The sequence below is a fragment of the Schistocerca cancellata genome, chromosome 6 (genome assembly GCF_023864275.1).
Source record: "Schistocerca cancellata isolate TAMUIC-IGC-003103 chromosome 6, iqSchCanc2.1, whole genome shotgun sequence".
Lineage (NCBI taxonomy): Eukaryota > Metazoa > Arthropoda > Insecta > Orthoptera > Acrididae > Schistocerca > Schistocerca cancellata.
The window spans coordinates 651,646,332-651,665,416 of record NC_064631.1 but is presented as its reverse complement, the minus strand read 5'-3'; positions in this window follow the sequence as shown (position 1 = coordinate 651,665,416).

The window sequence follows — 19,085 nt, the reverse complement described above, 5'->3', positions numbered from 1 at the left end:
TGGAATTCGATAGTAGGAAAAGGAAGAGAAGGAGACGTAGTAGTTGGATATGGAATGAGAGTAAGCAATGAAAGAGGAAGCCGCCTTGTAAAGTTTTGCACACAACGTAACTTAAGCATAGCTAACACTTGGTTCAAGAATCATGAAAGAAAGTTGTATATATGGAAGAGGCATGCAGATATTGGAAATTTCAAGATAGATTATATAATGGTAAGACAAAGATTTAGGAACCAGGTTTTAAATTGTAAGACATTTTCGGGGGAAGAAGGGGCATCTGACCACAATCTATTGGTTATGAACTGTAGATAAAACTGAAGAAACTGCAAAAGGGTGGGAATTTACGGATATGGTATCTGCATAAAATGACAGAACCAGAGGTAGTAGAGAGTTTCAGGTAGGGTATTAGGGAACGATTGACAAGAATTGGGGAAAGAAATACAGCAGAAGAAGAATGGGTAGCTTTGAGAGATGAAACAGTGAAGGCATCAGGGGATCAAGTAGGTAAAAAGACGAGGACTAATAGATATTCTTGGGCAACAGGAGATATATTGAATTTAATTGATGAAAGGAGAAAATATAAAAATGCAGTAAATGAAGCAGGCAAAAAGAAACACAAACGTCTCAAAAATGAAATCGACAGGAAGTGCAAAACTGCTAAGCAGGGTTGGCTAGAAGGGTAATATAGATGCTACCTACAGGAAAACTAAAGAGACCTTTGGAGAAAAGAGAACCACTTGTATGAATATCAAGATCTCAGATGGAAACCCAATTCTAAGCAGAGAAGGGAAAGCAGGAAGATGGAGGGAGTACATAGTGTGCCTATACAAGGCCGATGTACGTGAGAACAATATTATGGAAATGGAAGAGGATGTAGATGAAGATGAAATGGGAGATATTATATTGCGTGAAGAGTTTGATAGAGCACTGAAAGACCTGAGTCGAAACCAGGCCCCGGGAGTAGATAACATTCCATTAGAGCTACTGATAGCCTTGGGAGACAAAACTTTACCATCTGGTGAGCATGTTGTATGACTCAGGTGAAATACCCTCAGACGTCAAGAAAATCACCAAACTATCAGCTTAATAAGTCACAGCTGCAAAATACTAACACGAATTCTTTAAAGACCAATGGGAAAACTGGTAGATGCCGACCTCGGGAAAGATCAGTTTGGATTCCGCAGAAATGGTGGGACACGTGAGGCAACAATGGACCTACGACTTATCTTAGAAGATAGATTAAGGAAAGGCAAACCTAAGTTTGTACAGTTTGTAGACTTAGAGAAAGCTTTGGACAATGTTGACTGGAATACTCTCTTTCATATTCTGATGGTGGTAGGGGTAAAATACAGGGAGCGAAAGGCTATTTACAATTTGTACAGAAACCAGATGGTAGTTATAAGTATCGAGAGGTATGAAAGATAAGTAGTGGTTGGGAAAAGAGTGAGACAGGGTAGTAGCCTATCCCCGATGATATTCAATCTGTATATTGAGCAAACAATAAAGGAAGCAAAAGAAAATTCGGAGTAGGAATTAAGATCCATGGAGAAGAAATAAAAACTTTGAGGTTCACAGATGACATTGTAATTCCGTCAGAGTCCGCAAAGGTCCTGGAGGAGCAGTTGAATGGAATGGACAGTGTGTTGAAAGGAGGATGTAAGATAAACATCAACAAAAGGGAAACGAGGATAGTGGAATGCAGTCGAAATGAATCTGCTGATGCTGAGGAAATTAAATTAGGAAATGAGACGCTTAAAGTAGTAAATAAGTTTTGCTATTTTGGGAGTAAAATAACTCATGATGATCTAAGGATATAAAATGTAGACCGACAATGGCTAGGAAAGCGTTTCTGAAGAAGAGAAATTTGCTAACATCGAGTATAGCTTTAAGGTTCAGGAAGTCGTTTCTGAAAGTATTTGTATGGAGTGTAGCCATGTATGCAAGTGAAACGTGGACGATAAATAATAAGACAAGAAGAGAATAGAACCTTTCAAAATGTGGTGCTACAGAAGAATGCTGAAGATTGGATGGGTAGATCACATAACTAATGAGGAGGTATTGAATGGAATTGGAGAGAAGAGCAATTTGTGGAAGAACTTGAATCGAAGAGATCGGTAGGTAGGACATGTTCTGAAGCGTCAAGGGATCACCAGTTTAGTACTGTAAGGCAGCGTGGAGGGTAAAAATCATAGAGGGAGACCGACAGATGAATACAGTAAGATTCAGAGGAATGTAGGTTGCAGTAGGTACTGGGAGATGAAGAAGCTTTCACAGGATAGAGCTGCATCGAAACAGTCCCTGAACTGAATATCACAATAACAGCAACAACAATAATGAAGTAATTACAAATAATTTCTAAGGGTGTTTTTTCAATATCTGATGATAAAGTTTCATGTACATGTAACTAGGAGCGGTCGGCGACTTACAGAAGAGTGAAAGTGAAGCCCCACACTACAACTGGTTATACCACTTGTCCATGCGATCAAGAATGCTGGAGCAAGGCTATTGGTTCCCTGTATTACCTAACCGAAATGTGGTGTTGCGATAGTGCCTTACAAATGAATGCCTGTAACCTGCGGTCAAATGAGCAGTAATCTGTCACCTATTTGTTTACCAGAATCTAAAAGGGGTCGATCTGACATGGTGGAGGATTATACGTGTTTTAGCATAGCGCTGTGCCAGGTGGTCGGAAATAATTTCGATTCACAGCACGGCCAGATAGGGTGACAAGAAGCACCGCCCAGTCCGGCTATGCAGGAACTGACACCTTCGATAGCCAGTGATGATAAGTGCTCCATACAGCCATTGACTCGATGGAGTCATCCAGCCAGAACTACTACTAAACGCTGGCTCAGCAAGCTGTAAGTCTCTGGGTAGTGCCTAGTGGTGTCATGAGGTGAACTGATGCACTGGAGCTGTGTACCCTCTGTTGGATGACATCGACTGACTTCAGCTGACGGTGCATGGTTTGCAACCTAAACGCAGGCGATACCTGTCCCTGCCTAACACTGAGCTGCTGTCTGCATGTATGCACTTTGCTAGCACAGTCCTACATCAGCGCGCCGATGACGCAACCTCCTACGTCGGAGGTGGTTGGTTCTCTTCCGCACGCGGGTGCTCATCGCGCTCGGGTCCTCACTGCAGCCTGTTAGCAGGCCGCACATTTGCGCCAAATGGCGTGACTGGCCTCCACCGGCGCTCGACTGCCGCTGCGTGCCTGTGGGCTCCTGACTTAGCGCTACACAGGTCGAGGTGCTGACGTTGTCGCTGCTGCTGCCAGCAGTCCGTCTGGGGATCCTGGGCCGCCGGCCGCCTCCTGCTGCTTGTGCCGACCCAGAAAGTGCCACCAGCCGAGGCCAGGACGCGTGGCTGGGCGCTGACTGCTGCAGCGTGACACCTTCGACTGCTGCACTGCTTATAATAAACAAACTGGTAATGATTCTCTCACACCTTCTGTTACTCTACAACGGCTGATCACCTTCTTCTATACACATGCTGCCCTGTGAACCATCCAGCTATACAGGTTGGTCCATTGATAGTGACTCGGCCAAATATCTCACGAAATAAGCATCAAACGAAAAAATTACAGAGAACAAAACTCGTCTACCGTGAAGGGGGAAACCAGATGGTGCTATGGTTGGCCAGCTAGATGGCGCTGCGTACGTAAAGAAATATGAATGTTTTACTTGAACCACTTTTTTCGCTGGAGCTCTAATAGTCACATGGTATCACGTAACATTCCACCAGTGCGGACGGTATTTGCTTCGTGATACATTACCGTGTTAAAATGGACCGTGTACCAATTGCGGAAAAGGTCGGTATCGTGTTGGTGTATGGCTATTGTGATTAAAGTGCCCAACGGGCGTGTGCTATGTATGCTGCTCGGTATCCTGGACGACATCATCCAAGTGTCCGGATCGTTCGCCGGATACGTACGTTATTTAAGGAAACAGGAAGTGTTCAGCCGCATGTGAAACGTCAACCACGACCTGCAACAAATGATGATGACCAAGTAGGTGTTTTAGCTGCTGTAACGGCTAATCCGCACATCAGTAGCAGACAAACTGCGCGAGATCTCAAAATCGTCGGTGTTGAGAATGCTACATCAACATCGATTGCACCCTTACCATATTTCTATGCACCAGGAATTGCATGACGACGACTTTGAACGTTGTGTACAGTTCTGCCACTGGGCACAAGAGAAATTACAGGACGATGAAAGATTTTTTGCACGCGTTCTATTTAGCGACGAAGCGTCAGTCACCAACAGCGGTAACGTAAACCGGTATAATATTCACTGTTGGGCAACGGGAAATCCACGATGGCTGCGACAAGTGGAACATCAGCAACCTTGGCGGGTTAATGTATGGTGCGGTGTTATGGGAGGAAGGATAATTGGCCCCTGTAGTGGGACGCGAAATTGAAGCGTCACCCATCCACCAGTGTCAGCCCAGTTTGCAGGTGAATATAAGTTTAATTTAGTTTTGTTTATGTATTTTTTTAATATTTGTAATGGTTGTGAATTGTCTAAAGTTTTTGTATTTATTTTTTATGTTTCATGTACGGAGAGGGCGGTGCAACGAACGGAGACAGCATCTTCGCTGCCGGGACCAGAGAAAAAATTGCTGGCCACTATACGTCGCGGGTCGACAGCCAAAGAGCAACAGAAGATTCTGAAACCGACTTGTTGCGTCGTGCATCTAAAAATTGAAAATGAATAATTTGTAATGTTTTGTACAACAATGACGTCATAGAGAGTTTAATCTTATTGAAAAATGTTAGTCCTATCTTGTCAAGGCTCAGGTTCACGTCTGTATGTAGGAAGATAATAAACTAGTGGATGCTACTAAAGTTGAAATACGTGTTCCGAGGATTTATTTATGAGGAATTATGTGAATGAATTAATAATATGTTTGACAAGATTATTGAATTTTGACTGCGTTCATCGCGACTTTGAATCTCAAAAGTTTATTCAATGTGGTTCTAATATCGATTAAATCCGATAACGTGTATCAATATAATTTCTGAGGAGAAACAAACGACATCTAAAATTGAAAAAGTTTACGCAAACCAATTGGCCCGAGTGACGTAATTCTGCGCATACGACTCAAATGATGTTTTACAGTTTCGTTCAAGAACCATTCTGAGACAATTTAAGAAGAATATAAATAATTTTGAAGTGGGTTGTAACTGACGTAGGTGACGAAGTCTACACATGGTCATATATCGAAAGAAAATCATTTATAAAAAAAACTTACGTCGTTACACTACACCCCCTTTTATCGATGGCAATCTAAATGGTGCAATGTATGCTGATTTCCTCCGTAATGCTCTACCCATGTTACTACAAGATGTTTCACTGCATGACAGAATGGCGATGTACTTCCAACATCATGGATGTCCGGCACATAGCTCGGTGCGGTTGAAACGTTATTGAATAGCATATTTCATGACAGGTGGATTGGTTGTCGAAGCACCATACCATGACCCACACGTTCACCGGATCTGACGTCCCCGGATTTCTTTCTGTAGGGAAAGTTGAAGGATATTTGCTATTGTGATCCATCGACAACGCCTGACAAAATGCGTCAGCGCACTGTCAATGCATGTGCGAACATTACGGAAGGCAAACTACTCGCTGTTGAGAGGAATGTCGTTACACGTATTGCCAAATGCATTGAGGTTGACGGACATCATTTTGAGCATTTATGGCATTAATGTGGTATTTACAGGTAATCACAGCATGCGTTCTCAGAAATGATTAGTTCACAAACGTACATGTATCACATTGGAACAACCGAAACAAAATGTTCAAACGTACCTATGTTCGGTATTTTAATTTAGAAAACCTACCTGTTACCAACTGTTCGTCTAAAATTGTGAGCCATATGTTTGTGACTATTACAGCGCCATCTATCACAAAGGGAAAAAAGAGGTCCAACTAAAACATTCATATTTCTTTACGTACTACACGAATATGTAATAAAAAATGGGGGTTCCTATTTAAAAAAAACGAAGTTGACATCCGTTTGGCCTATGCCAGCGCCATCTAGCGGGCCAACAATAGCGCCATCTGGTTTCCCCCTTCAAACTAGACAAGTTCCGTTCTTTGTATTTTTTTCGTTTGACGCTTATTTCGTGAGATAATTGGCCCAGTCACGATCAATGGACCACCGTGTATAAATGAATCCTGCTGCAACATCAGTAAACACTCGCGCCATCCTGACCTCGCTTTATTGGAAACAGACACAACTCACTGCCAACAATGGTAATGGTAACTGACTCAACTACGATGGCATGGTGTAAAGTAATGCCACCTATTTTCTACGTGAAAGCTCTTAAAGCTTTTTAAATAAAACAAACGTTGTCAAAATTCTACATCTTTATTATCTTTCATGTCTACGTATTTGCAGCCCTTTGCCGCTAGAGGTCTTCGAATAACATGGTGGTGTGTAACGTAATTATGGCGGTGTATGAGAAACAGTGTTCTGTAATTGATTTTCGATTTTGAAGAGTTCCCCCACACTTGGAGCATCTTCTTCCTCAGCATGACAATGCTAGACAACACACGAGCGCTGCGATATATCCCGCGCCTTGTATTGACCGTCATCTATCATCTTTCATACAGCCCCGATTCGGACCTATCCAATTTTCATCTTTTTACAAACTTTAAAGAACACCTTCGAGGAGTTCATTTGAATAATGATGAAGTGGTGCAGTCAGTGGTGAGGTTGTGACTCCATCGGAAACGTCAAATATTCTATAGTGACAATGTCTCTTGATGATCTCTTGATGGGAGAAATACACTGATGGCCATTAACATTTCTACACCAGCAAGACGACGTGATACAGACGCGAAATTTAACCGACAAGAAGTAGATGCTGTGATATGCAAATTATTAACTTTTCAGAGCATTCACACAAATTTGGCACCGGTGGCGACACCTACAACGTGCTGAAAGTTTCCAACCGATTTCTCATACACAAACAGCAGTTGACCGGCGTTGCCTGGTGAAACGCTGTTGTGATGCCTCGTGTAAGGAGGAGAAATGCATACCATCACGTTTCCGACTTTGATAAAGGTCGGATTGTAGCCTATCGCGATTGCGGTTTATCGTATCGCGACATTGCTGCTCGCGTTGGTCGAGATCCAATGACTTGGCAGAATATGGAATCGGTGGGTTCAGGAGGGTAATACGGAACGCCGTGCTGGATCCCAATGGCATCGTATCACTAGCAGTCGAGATGAAAGGCATCTTATCTGCATGGCTGTAACGGATCGTGCAGCCACGTCTCGATCCTTGAGTCAACAGATGGGGATGTTTGCAAGACAACAACTATCTGCACGAACAGTACGACGACGTTTGCAGCAGCATGGACTATCAGCTCGGAGACCATGGCTGCGGTTACCCTTGACGCTGCATCACAGACAGGAGCGCCTGCGACGGTGTACTCAACGACGAACCGTTTACAGCATCATAATGGTCGCATCCGTGTTTGGAGACATCGCGGTGAACGCACATTGGAAGCGTGTATTCGTCATCGCTATACTGGCGTATCACCCGGCGTGATGGTATGGGGTGCCATTGGTTACATGTGTCGGTCACTTCTTTTTCGCATTGACGGCAATTTGGACAGTGGACGTTACATTTCAGATGTGTTACGACCCGTGGCTCTACCCCTCATTCGATCCCTGCGAAACCCTACATTTCAACAGGATAATGCACGACCGCATGTTGCAGGTCCTGTACGGGCCGTTCTGAATACAGAAAATGTTCGACTGCAGACCTGGCCAGCACTTTCTCTAGATCTCTTAGCAATTAAAAACGTCTGGTCAATGGTGGCCGAGCAACTGGCTCATCACAATAGGCCAGTCACTAATGTTGACGAACTATGATATCGTGTTAAAGCAGCATAGGCAGCTGTACCTGTACACACCAACCAAGCTCTGTTTGACTCAATGTCCAGGCGTATCAAGGCCGTTATTACGGCCAGATGTGGTTGTTATGGGTACTGATTTCTCAGAATCCATGCACCCAAATTGCGTGACAATGTAATCACATGTCAGTTCTAGTATAATATATTTGTCCAATGAATACACGTTTATCATCTGCATTTCTTCTTGGTGTATCAGTTTTAATGGCCAGTAGTGTATTTTTGTTGCAGGAGTGACTATATTGAGAAATAAATGTTGAGGCATGAAGAATAAAGAAGCAGAATGTTAATAGAGTTATTTTTAGTTAAAAACGTTTAAAAGTTTTCAGATAAATAATTCGGTGAAATTACTTTTCAATACACTCTCGTAGAATATGTGCCATATTCAACAACAATGTTGGTCTGTGAGGCTCCTAGGGCTCCCACGGAGTTGATGAAGAGCGGTATCAAATGGACGCCAGTCAGCAGGGACGATTGTCGTATGGGTGGCAGCCTGAGGGTGAAGATACTGTCTTCTCTGGTCGTCTGGGAACACTACAGTGAAGGCGAGAACGGCCTCAGCAGAATGCAAGTGATACAATCAGAGCGGTTTTGATGTTAATGTTGGTACCCTGATGACCTTGCTTTCAAGTACAGGCACGTTCTTACGTCCAACAAGGTGCATTAAATGTGGCGAATTGTAATTCACTGTGCTGCGGATATTTGTGGCTTGCTTGTGGACTGCGTGCGGGGAATGCGACAGTGAATGTAACCTCAGATTTTTAAGCCAGTATACGCTGGGCACGCGACTGTACTGGTTACATGAGAGTTGAAACTGATTCTAGTACAACAAAGGCTCTCTTCAGTAAACAATTGTTTTGAATTGTGCTGTGGTTTTGTGTTATCGAACCTGCGATTCGCTAGATCGTACTGAAAACTGTAATGTTTTCTTCTGTAGCACGTTTATTAGATGTGTAACTTGATTACTGATCATTTAGACAGCAGCGTGAGTAGTTGGGTAATGTTGCTGGCAATTGACAGATAGATGATTAAATGTAATTAGTACTAATCGACCAAGGAGTAGCTGGTGGCTAGTTAACTTCTATGCTAGGTAAGTGAATATTTCGTGGTATCAGGACTTCCTAGAGTCACGACTACTTAGAGCCGAGGGCCACATATTGTCACTTAATATGTTGTGTTGATTGCTCATTGTAGGCACAATGGCTGCTTGTATTATGGATATTGTTATTTTCAACAGAATATATTAAATTACTATTCGTGTCATAATGAGGTTTATTTGGGCCAAATAGATTTTCATTTTTTTGTCAAAGTATTTTCTGTTCTGTATATTAATAGCTTGTATGTTAAATAAAGTGTTATTAAATTCCACTTCACCTAAATCTCACACATTAAATATTTTCAGTATTGAATTAACGAAGTATTAATTAATAAAAGAATTAGTGTTGATACTGATGTAAGAAATAATGTTTTAGATTTGATGAATAAATTTACTGCGTTAAAATGGGCTCGGATCATTTTGAAATAGCACAGTAGCGACTTCAATTGTACGGACTTCACTTGCAAACCTATCAATTACACAAGTGTCGAGGGTAATTGACTATTATGTTATTTTGTATCATGCATGCTGACAAAAATATTCTATGTGATTAATTTAGCATGCCTGAATCACTTTGATTTATAATTTCGAAGCCGTCCGCTATGTCCGAGAGGTCCTAGGCGCTTCAGTCCGGAACCGCGCGATTGCTACGGTCGTAGGTTCGAATCCTACCTCGGGTATGGATGACCTCAGATGTTAAGTCCCATAGTGCTCAGAGCCATTTGAACCATTTATAATTTCGACAAAACGTTTTTAATACGATAGGACATGCTGTTTTTGCTGTAACACTCAAACGACATTGAACAATACAATACATAAGCACAGCTGCACACTAACACTTACCTTCACAAATTGGTTTCAAGATAAATCACTCTGATCAGAAAAATAAAACATCAAACTACTGAAACTCATGATGAAGCGTCAGCTGTTGAAACAACACCAAGTGGTCATTCACAGAAATACAGACGCAGAAGCAATTCTGTTACAATATTTGACTACTTTCGTACTAGCATTCAAGTTAAATTAAACAATTACTTTGAAATAAAAGCATACTTTCCTGAAGATCTGTTACTATGCAAACTCCTGCTATTAAACTTAGATTTACAGTGAATTTTTTAAAGGTACTAAATTTTATATAACTCTATTAAATTCTGTTATATAGTTATGATACTCTGGCATACCAGTAGGAATCTTGGAATCAGTAACCTATTCCAGATAACTATAACATAAATCAATAATGTACTCTGCCACACAGAATCTACAATGGACACAAAACACTATATTCTAGAAAAACTGCAATATTCAGAAGACTCACTAGAATTAACAATGTAAATTATGCATCTTAAAGTCTCGTGATGTTGATGCCGTAAAATGCCGTAATCTTGCGGTGAGGTTGGTCGGCGGCAATAATGGTTAAGAACTGCTCTATTTTCGAAATTTTTAGGCAACTCATCAAGTCTGTTTTGCAAGGGTATAAACTGTTGCCACAGTTTTATTGCCTACCCGGGAGTTAAGTGCTGCTAACTCACGCCTTGAAAGACGCATGCGAGCGCAGTACGCCGTAGGCAGCACGAGGCTCAAACCTGCTTCTAACAATGCGTACGTAGGCCCAACTGTCTCCTCGATCAGCGAGCGCATCACGTCGCTCCGCGTTTCACAGTCATCGTTAGGGAGACGCACCAGTACTAATTTTCACAATACTCTTAGCCTACCGTATCCCACTCATTACCGTAGTTGCACATTAACATTACATGGAAGTTTTTTTTATGGAAGTGTGCCTCAGTAGAAATTCACAGGAAATGATAAATCGGACTAACATACTTCATACTTGAGAAAGAAAAAAAAATTATGCAAACCTGACACTGTGTTAGGTTATTACAGAAGCTTTCGCAATCCTGATCAATCACTAGATTGAAAGTTTTAAGCTACTCTACCCCAGCCCGCATCTCGTGGTCGTGCGGTAGCGTTCTCGCTTCCCACGCCCGGGTTCCCGGGTTCGATTCCCGGCGGGGTCAGGGATTTTCTCTGCCTCGTGATGGCTGGGTGTTGTGTGATGTCCTTAGGTTAGTTAGGTTTAAGTAGTTCTAAGTTCTAGGGGACTGATGACCATAGATGTTAAGTCCCATAGTGCTCAGAGCCATTTGAACCATTTACTCTACCCCATCATTACTTGATCTGTGTTCCTCCTGATGCTGAAGCTTTCTTCATTGAGGCCAAATCAGCTGCGGAAGAAGACGCGGTGATCGCCGTCGAAGACATAAGAGACGAAGGAGCGGAATAAGTACCCCAGACGCGTTCAGGCTAAGTTCCTTGAGGGTTTTTGGTGATCAGGTGAAACCAGCGTCAGTTGGCTTGTGGTTCTAATGCGAATTGAGAAAAGTGAGTAGGGATTGTCCCATTAGATGAGGTATGTGTGATCCCCGAATGTTGCTGCTAATGCAGGGTTCGCCTCGAGCGTAGACACTGTAGCTGAGCACTCTGTTAGGGACGGGTGAGCGTTGAAAATGCCAGAACTTTGTTATTTAACTGACTTTGAACGTGGGATGACGCATAGGTCGAAGCCTATCGGAGATTACTCATATATTCGGCTGTCTATGACTGGTGATCAGTTCCGCAGAAATGGGTAAAGGCCCCCTCGACAGAGCTGTATGGGATGATTAACTGTCAATTGTGAATCATTACCTCACTTTAAGATGGGGCGTTAGGAAGCCATTTCGACCACGGTGTGCTGAAACAAATGCGCTGCACTGGTATCATCAGACGACGATTAGCGTCCCTTTGCTGACACCGCGATACAAACCTTAACAATCGGCGTAGTTAGGTGATCAGCAACATAGGACGATGGGACAGTAGTGCTCGAATGAATCCAGGTTTCAGCTATGTGAAGCTGACGGATACGTGTGAGTATGGTGTAAGCCCCATGAAGCTATGGATCGTGCGTGTCAACAAGAATATGTCCAGGCTGCAGTTGGCTCATTTGTGGTTCAGTCTGTGTTTATATGATAGCAATTAGGCTCCATTTCTCCGGTTGTGGGAACCAGTGATACATGCACGCTATATGGACATTGTACGTTAGTACCTTGTTGAAAACTGTGAATCCACTACCATGTGCACTCCACATCATTCACCGAGAGGATTAGCGCAGTGGTTAGTACAATGGACTTGCATTCGGGAGCACGACGATTCAACCCCGCGTCTGGCCATCGTGATTTAGGTATTCCGTGATTTCCGTTAATCACTTAACGCAAATGCTGGGAAGGTTCCGTCGAACTAGCACGGGCGCTTTCCTTATCCACGCTTCCGTAATCCGAGCTTGTGCTTCGTCTCTAATGTTGGCAATGGGACGTTAAATATTAATCTCCCCCTCCACCGCCTCCTCCTCCTCCACATCTTCCGATCTTAATCCAGTCTAGCATCCACGGGAAGTCGTCGATAGCGTGTGCACTTCACGAATCCAACAATGACGTTAGAAACTAACAAGTGGGTAACACCGCAGGCTACATGTGTCAATTTCTGTTCAGAATGGTACCAACACCTTGTCCAGTCCATGCCTCAAAGTGTTACTGAAACTTTTCAGACTTTTCCCTATAGACAGCACTGTAATAAAAGTTTAATCATCATCATCGTCATCATCATCATCATCATTTAATTCTGATTATGCCTTTCAGCGTTCAGTCTGGAGCATAGCCCCCCTTATACAGTTCCTCCATGATCCCCTATTCAGTGCTAACATTGGTGCCTCTTCTGAAGTTAAACCTATTACTTCAAAATCATTCTTAACCGAATCCAGGTACCTTTTCCTCGGTCTTCCCCGACTTCTCCTACCCTCTACTGCTGAATCCGTGAGTCTCTTGGGTAACCTTGCTTCTCCCATGCGTGTAACATGACCCCACTATCTAAGCTTGTTCGCCCTGACTGCTACATCTATAGAGTTCATTCCAAGTTCATTCCAAGCGCTCACTGCATTAGCTTTGCTACACCTCGCTTCCATTTCTTTCACTATGTTGCCATCCTGTGAGAATATGCATCCTAAGTACTTGAAACCGTCCACCTGTTCTAACTTTGTTCCTCCTATTTGGCACTCAATCCGTTTATATTTCTTTCCCACTGACATTACTTTCGTTTTGGAGATGCTAATCTTCATACCATAGTCCTTACATTTCTGATCTAGCTCTGAAATATTACTTTCCAAACTTTCAATCGAATCTGCCATCACAACTAAGTCATCCGCATATGCAAGACTGCTTATTTTGTGTTCACATATCTTAATCTCACCCAGCCAGTCTATTGTTTTCAACATATGATCCATAAATAATATGAACAACAGTGGAGACAGTTTGCAGCCTTGTCTTACCCCTGAAACTACTCTGAATCATGAACTCAATTTACCCTCTACTCTAAATGCTGCCTGACTATCCATTGCTTGCAAAAGTTTGCCTCCTATTCCATAATCTTGTAGAACAGACAATAACTTCCTCCTAGGAACCCGGTCATATGCCTTTTCTATATCTATAAAGCATAGATACAATTCCCTGTTCCACTCATAACACTTCTCCATTATTTGCCGTAAGCTAAAGATCTGCTCCTGACAACCTCTAAGAGGCCTAAACCCACACTGATTTTCATCCAATTGGTTCTCAACTAATACTCGCACTTTCCTTTCAACAATACCTGAGAAGATTTTACCCACAACGCTGATTAAAGAGATACCTCTGTAGTTGTTACAATCTTTTCTGTTTCCATGTTTAAAGTTTAATATACTTTGTTATTCCACTTTTAAATAATGCCATTCACTTTTTATATGCTGCAGTCTCTTTCGGAAATTACAAAAACTACTCCGGATAATTAAGGTTTTTCCAAATGTAAAACCAAATTCCAAGATACAATATGGTCATGTATTTAGGAACAAATATTCTCTTGAAATTTAAAAGCATTGCATTATGCATTATTGAGAAAATATTGTCAGTATTTTATTTAACAGCCAACCAGTAACATTTTTGCTGTACTATAGACCAATAATTACTGAGTGAAATCAAATCAAGTAGGAGTATCATTAGAAACCAATCACAAGTTAAAACATTCTGTAATAGAAGGCGCAGGAAACTAACACAGATTACCATTTTGAAGACAGGTAAAGTTGTTAAGACATAAAGCAACTCAGTCCAGTAGAAATTATCACATGGTCCACCCCCTAGGCTTTCTTCTGTGCAAGATGGTACACGACAGACGAAGCTTGGTTTAATTGACCACATATTCCCAAAAGTTTACTGTCTGATTGGTAAGCAGCATTCATTACGTCAGTGAACGACACAGTACTTAATTTGGAAATTTGTGGAAGATCTTTTGGGTCCAAACTGCTGAGGTCATCGGTCCCTAAGCCTACACACTACTTAATATAACTTAAACTAAAGGAAAGCCCCACGGACCGTGACAAGGCGCCCAAGACCGCGCGGCTACCCCGCGCGGCCGTACGTATTCCCCCAGTTTCTGCTGCACATTGGTTTTATTAGCTCGTTATTTACACCCGTGGTCTAGGGGTAGCGTCTTTGATTCGTAATCTAAACGTCTTCGGTCCCGGGTTCGATACCCGCCACTGCCTAAATTTTGATAAATAATCAGCATTGGCGGCCGAAGACTTCCGGCATAAGAAGTCAGCCTCATTCTGTCAACGGCATTGTCAAAGAGGGCGGAGGAGCGGATAGAGGTTCAGGGCACTCTCTTGTCCTAGGGGTGGGAAATTGCCCCTGAAGGCGGAAGAATCAGCAATGATCAAAGGCATGAGGATGCAGAAGGCAATGGAAACCACTGCATTAAAGACACGTAACGTTAATTCACAGGACATGTGGCCTGTATTTCAAGAAGTGTCATGATGATCTCTCCATTGGCAATAGATTCCGGAATAGTCCCCCATTCGGATCTCCGTGAGGGGACTGCCAAGGGGGAGGTTACCATGAGAAAAAGATTGAATAATCAACGAAACGATAACGTTCTACGAGTCGGGGCGTGGAATGTCAGAAGCTTCAATGTGGCAGGGAAACTAGAAAATCTGAAAAGGGAAATGCAAAGGCTCAATCTAGATATAGTGGGGGTCAGTGAAGTGAAGTGGAAGGAAGACAAGGATTTCTGGTCAGATGAGTATCGGGTAATATCAACAGCAGCAGAAAATGGTATAACAGGTGTAGGATTCGTTATGAATAGGAAGGTAGGGCAGAGGGTGTGTTACCGTGAACAGTTCAGTGACCGGGTTGTTCTAATCAGAATCGACAGCAGACCAACACCGACAACGATAGTTCAGGTGTTCATGCCGACGTCGCAAACTGGAGATGAACAGATAGAGAATGTGTATGAGGATATTGAAAGGGTAATGCAGTATGTAAAGAGGGACGAAAATCTAATAGTCATGGGCGACTGGAATGCAGTTGTCGGGGAAGGAGTAGAAGAAAACGTTACAGGAGAATATGGGCTTGGGGCAAGGAATGAAAGAGGAGAAAGAATAATTGAGTTCTGTGACAAGTTTCAGCTCGTAATAGCGAATACCCTGTTCAAGAATCACACGAGGGGGAGGCATACTTGGAAAAGGCCGGGAGATACGGGAAGATTTCAATTAGATTACATCATGGTCCGACAGAGATCCCGAAGTCAGATACTGGATTGTAAGGCGTACCCAGGAGCAGATACAGACTCAGATCACAATATAGTAGTGATGAAGAGTAGGCTGAAGTTCAAGACATTAGGCACCAAGAATCAATACGCAAAGAAGTGGGATGCGGAAGTACTAAGGAATGACGAGATACGTTTGAAGTTCTCTAACGCTATAGATACAGCAATAAGGAATAGCGCAGTAGGTAGTACAGTTGAAGAGGAATGGACATCCGTAAAAAGGGCCATCACAGTTGTTGGGAAGGAAAACATTGGTACAAAGAAGGTAGCTGCGAAGAAACCATGGGTAACAGAAGAAATACTTCAGTTGATTGATGAAAGGAGGAAGTACAAATATGTTCCGGGAAAATCAGGAATACAGAAACACAAGTCGCTGAGGAATGAAATTAAGAGGAAGTGCAGGGAAGTTACGACGAAATAGCTGCAGGAAAAAGGTGAAGACATCGAAAAAGATATGATATTCGGAAGGACAGACTCAGCATACAGGAAAGTCAAAACAACCTTTGGTGACATTAAAAGCAACGGTGGTAACATTAAGAGTACAACGGGAATTCCACTGTTAAATGCAGAGAAGAGAGCAGATAGGTAGAAAGAATACATTGAAAGCCTCTATGAGGGTGAAGATTTGTCTGATGTGATAGAAGAAGAAACAGGAGTCAATTTAGAAGCGATAGGGGATACATATTAGAATCGGAGTTTAAAAGAGCTTTGGAGGACTTACGGTCAAATAAGGCAGAAGGGATAGATAACATTCCATCAGAATTTCTAAAATCATTGGGGGAAGTGGCAACAAAATGACTATTGACGTCGGTGTGTCGAATATATGAGTCTGGCGATATACCATCTGACTTTCGGAAAAGCATCATCCACACAATTCCGAAGACGGCAAGAGCCGACAAGTGCGATAATTATCGCAAAATCAGCTTAACAGCTCATGCATCGAAGCTGCTTACAAGAATAATATTCAGAAGAATGGAAAAGAAAAATGAGAATGCGCTAGGTGACGATCAGTTTGGCTTTAGGAAAAGTAAAGGGACGAGAGAGGCAATTCTGACGTTACGGCAAATGATGAAGCACGGCTAAAGAAAAATCAAGACACTTTCATAGGATATCTCGACCTGGAAAAAGCGTTCGACAATATAAAATGGTGCAAGCTGTTCGAGATTCTGAAAAAAGTAGGAGTAAGCTACAGGGAGAGACGGGTCATATACAATATGTTCAACAACCAAGAGGGAATAATAAGAGTGGACGATCAAGAACGAAGTGCTCGTATTAAGAAGGGTGTAAGACAAGGCTGTAGCCTTTCGCCCCTACTCTTCAATCTGTACATCGAGGAAGCAATGATGGCAATAAAAGAAAGGTTCAGGAGTGGAATTAAAATACAAGGTTTAAGGATATCAATGACACGATTCGCTGATGACATTACTATCCTGAGTGAAAGTGAAGAAGAATTAAATGATCTGCTGAACGGAATGAACAGTCTAATGAGTACACTGTATGGTTTAAGAGTAAATCGGAGAAAGACGAAGGTAATGAGAAGTAGTAGAAGTGAGAACAGCGAGAAACTTAACATCAGGATTGATGGTCACGAAGTCAGAGAAGTTAAGGAATTCTGCTACCTAGGCAGTAAAATAACCAATGACGGACGGAGCAAGGAGGACATCAAAAGCAGACTCGCTATGTGAAAAAAGGCATTTCTGGCCAAGAGAAGTCTACTAATATCAAATACCGGCATTACTTTGAGGAAGAAATTTCTGAGGATTTACGTCTGGAGTACAGCATTGTATAATAGTGAAACATGGACTGTGGGAAAACCGGAACAGAAGAGAATCGAAGCATTTGAGATGTGGTGCTATAGACGAATGTTGAAAATTAGGTGGACTGATAAGGTAAGGAATGAGGAGAGGAAAGGAATATGTGGAAAACACTGATAAGGAGAAGGGACAGGATTATAGGTCATCTATTAAGACATGAGGGAATGACTTCCATGGTACTAGAGGGAGCTGTAGAGGGCAAAAACTGTAGAGGAAGACAGAGATTGAAATACGTCAAGCAAATAATTGAGGACGTAGGTTGCAAGTGCTACTCTGAGATGAAGAGGTTAGCACAGGAAAGGAATTTGTGGCGGGCCGCATCAAACCAGTCAGTAGACTGATGACCAAAAAAAAAAAAAAAAAAAAATTTACACCCGACGAGTCTCGTGTCGGCTGTGACTCAATTTTCAAATGGTCCTGCAGTACTAATGCAGGCTATAAAAGTATGGCTTAAATCTATGTTAGTAATCATTTTCTTTACGTCCTGTAGCGTTTTGCTGAGATTGTTTCTCAGTTTTCGTGCTGTTGGACTTTGTCAAAATTTATGTATGGTGCTCACATTTTATTTTCATCTGTGTCATTTGACAGGAAACTTACTTCACTCAAGGTCCATTCCAATGACTCACATATGTTTACACTGAATTAACACTGGAAAGGTTGTATAATTGTATGCTTTCGTATGCCCTACAAAGATATAATTTGTATTGAAATGTCTGCTGTTTTTATTTCGTTCTGACGTGGGGCCATTAAATTCATCCTTTTCGCTTAACGAAGCCAATAAAGTTTTTAAAATATATTTTTGTGCTCCAGTTCCGTTTGTTAATTAAGAATTTTGTCTGGATACTGTCTCAGATTTTCCAGAAAATTCATTATAGTTCATTTGGGCATATGGCGTAGAATTTTCATTACATTTCATGAACCCAGGAGTATATAAAAGCTCATGTGATGATTGTAACCAATTTTACATTTGTAAAAGTGGTATGAACTTCTTAACTACAATCAAAGTACTCACTCTATATTTTGAAAGTAATCATTCTGCAACAACAAAACTTTATACAATGACGGAAACTGCTTACGGCTGTCCCTGGGGCTCATTGCTGTCTGCGATTACAAAATAATTCACTAGACTAAAGCACGACTCAAGGACCAAGTGTATTCCTAAGTGTACTATCCCCTACTAATAACAGATGAAAATGAAGTTGACGGGTTTCGCGAAACGTTGTGTCATCATCATCATCATGAACTTAAGGCTGTGCCTTGTCGATTTAGCCATGTCTCTCTCTCCATTCTCATCCTGTTCAATTCTTCATCCGATTTTATCCCCATATCTTCTTCGATGTTATTAAAATACATTGCTCTTGGCCTGCCTCTTGTTTTTTTTCCCTGAAACTTTTCCTTCTTTAGGAACTGGTTGTGTCTCATTATGTGCCCAATAATTTTTTTATTTTCTTCTTCCTATATAATTTAGCAGCGATCTGTTCTCATTTACTTCTCTTAAGACCTGTTCATTGCTTTTTCTATGTACCCAGCATGTTTTCGTCATTCTTCTCCATATCCACATTTCCATAACTTCCAGTCTCTTT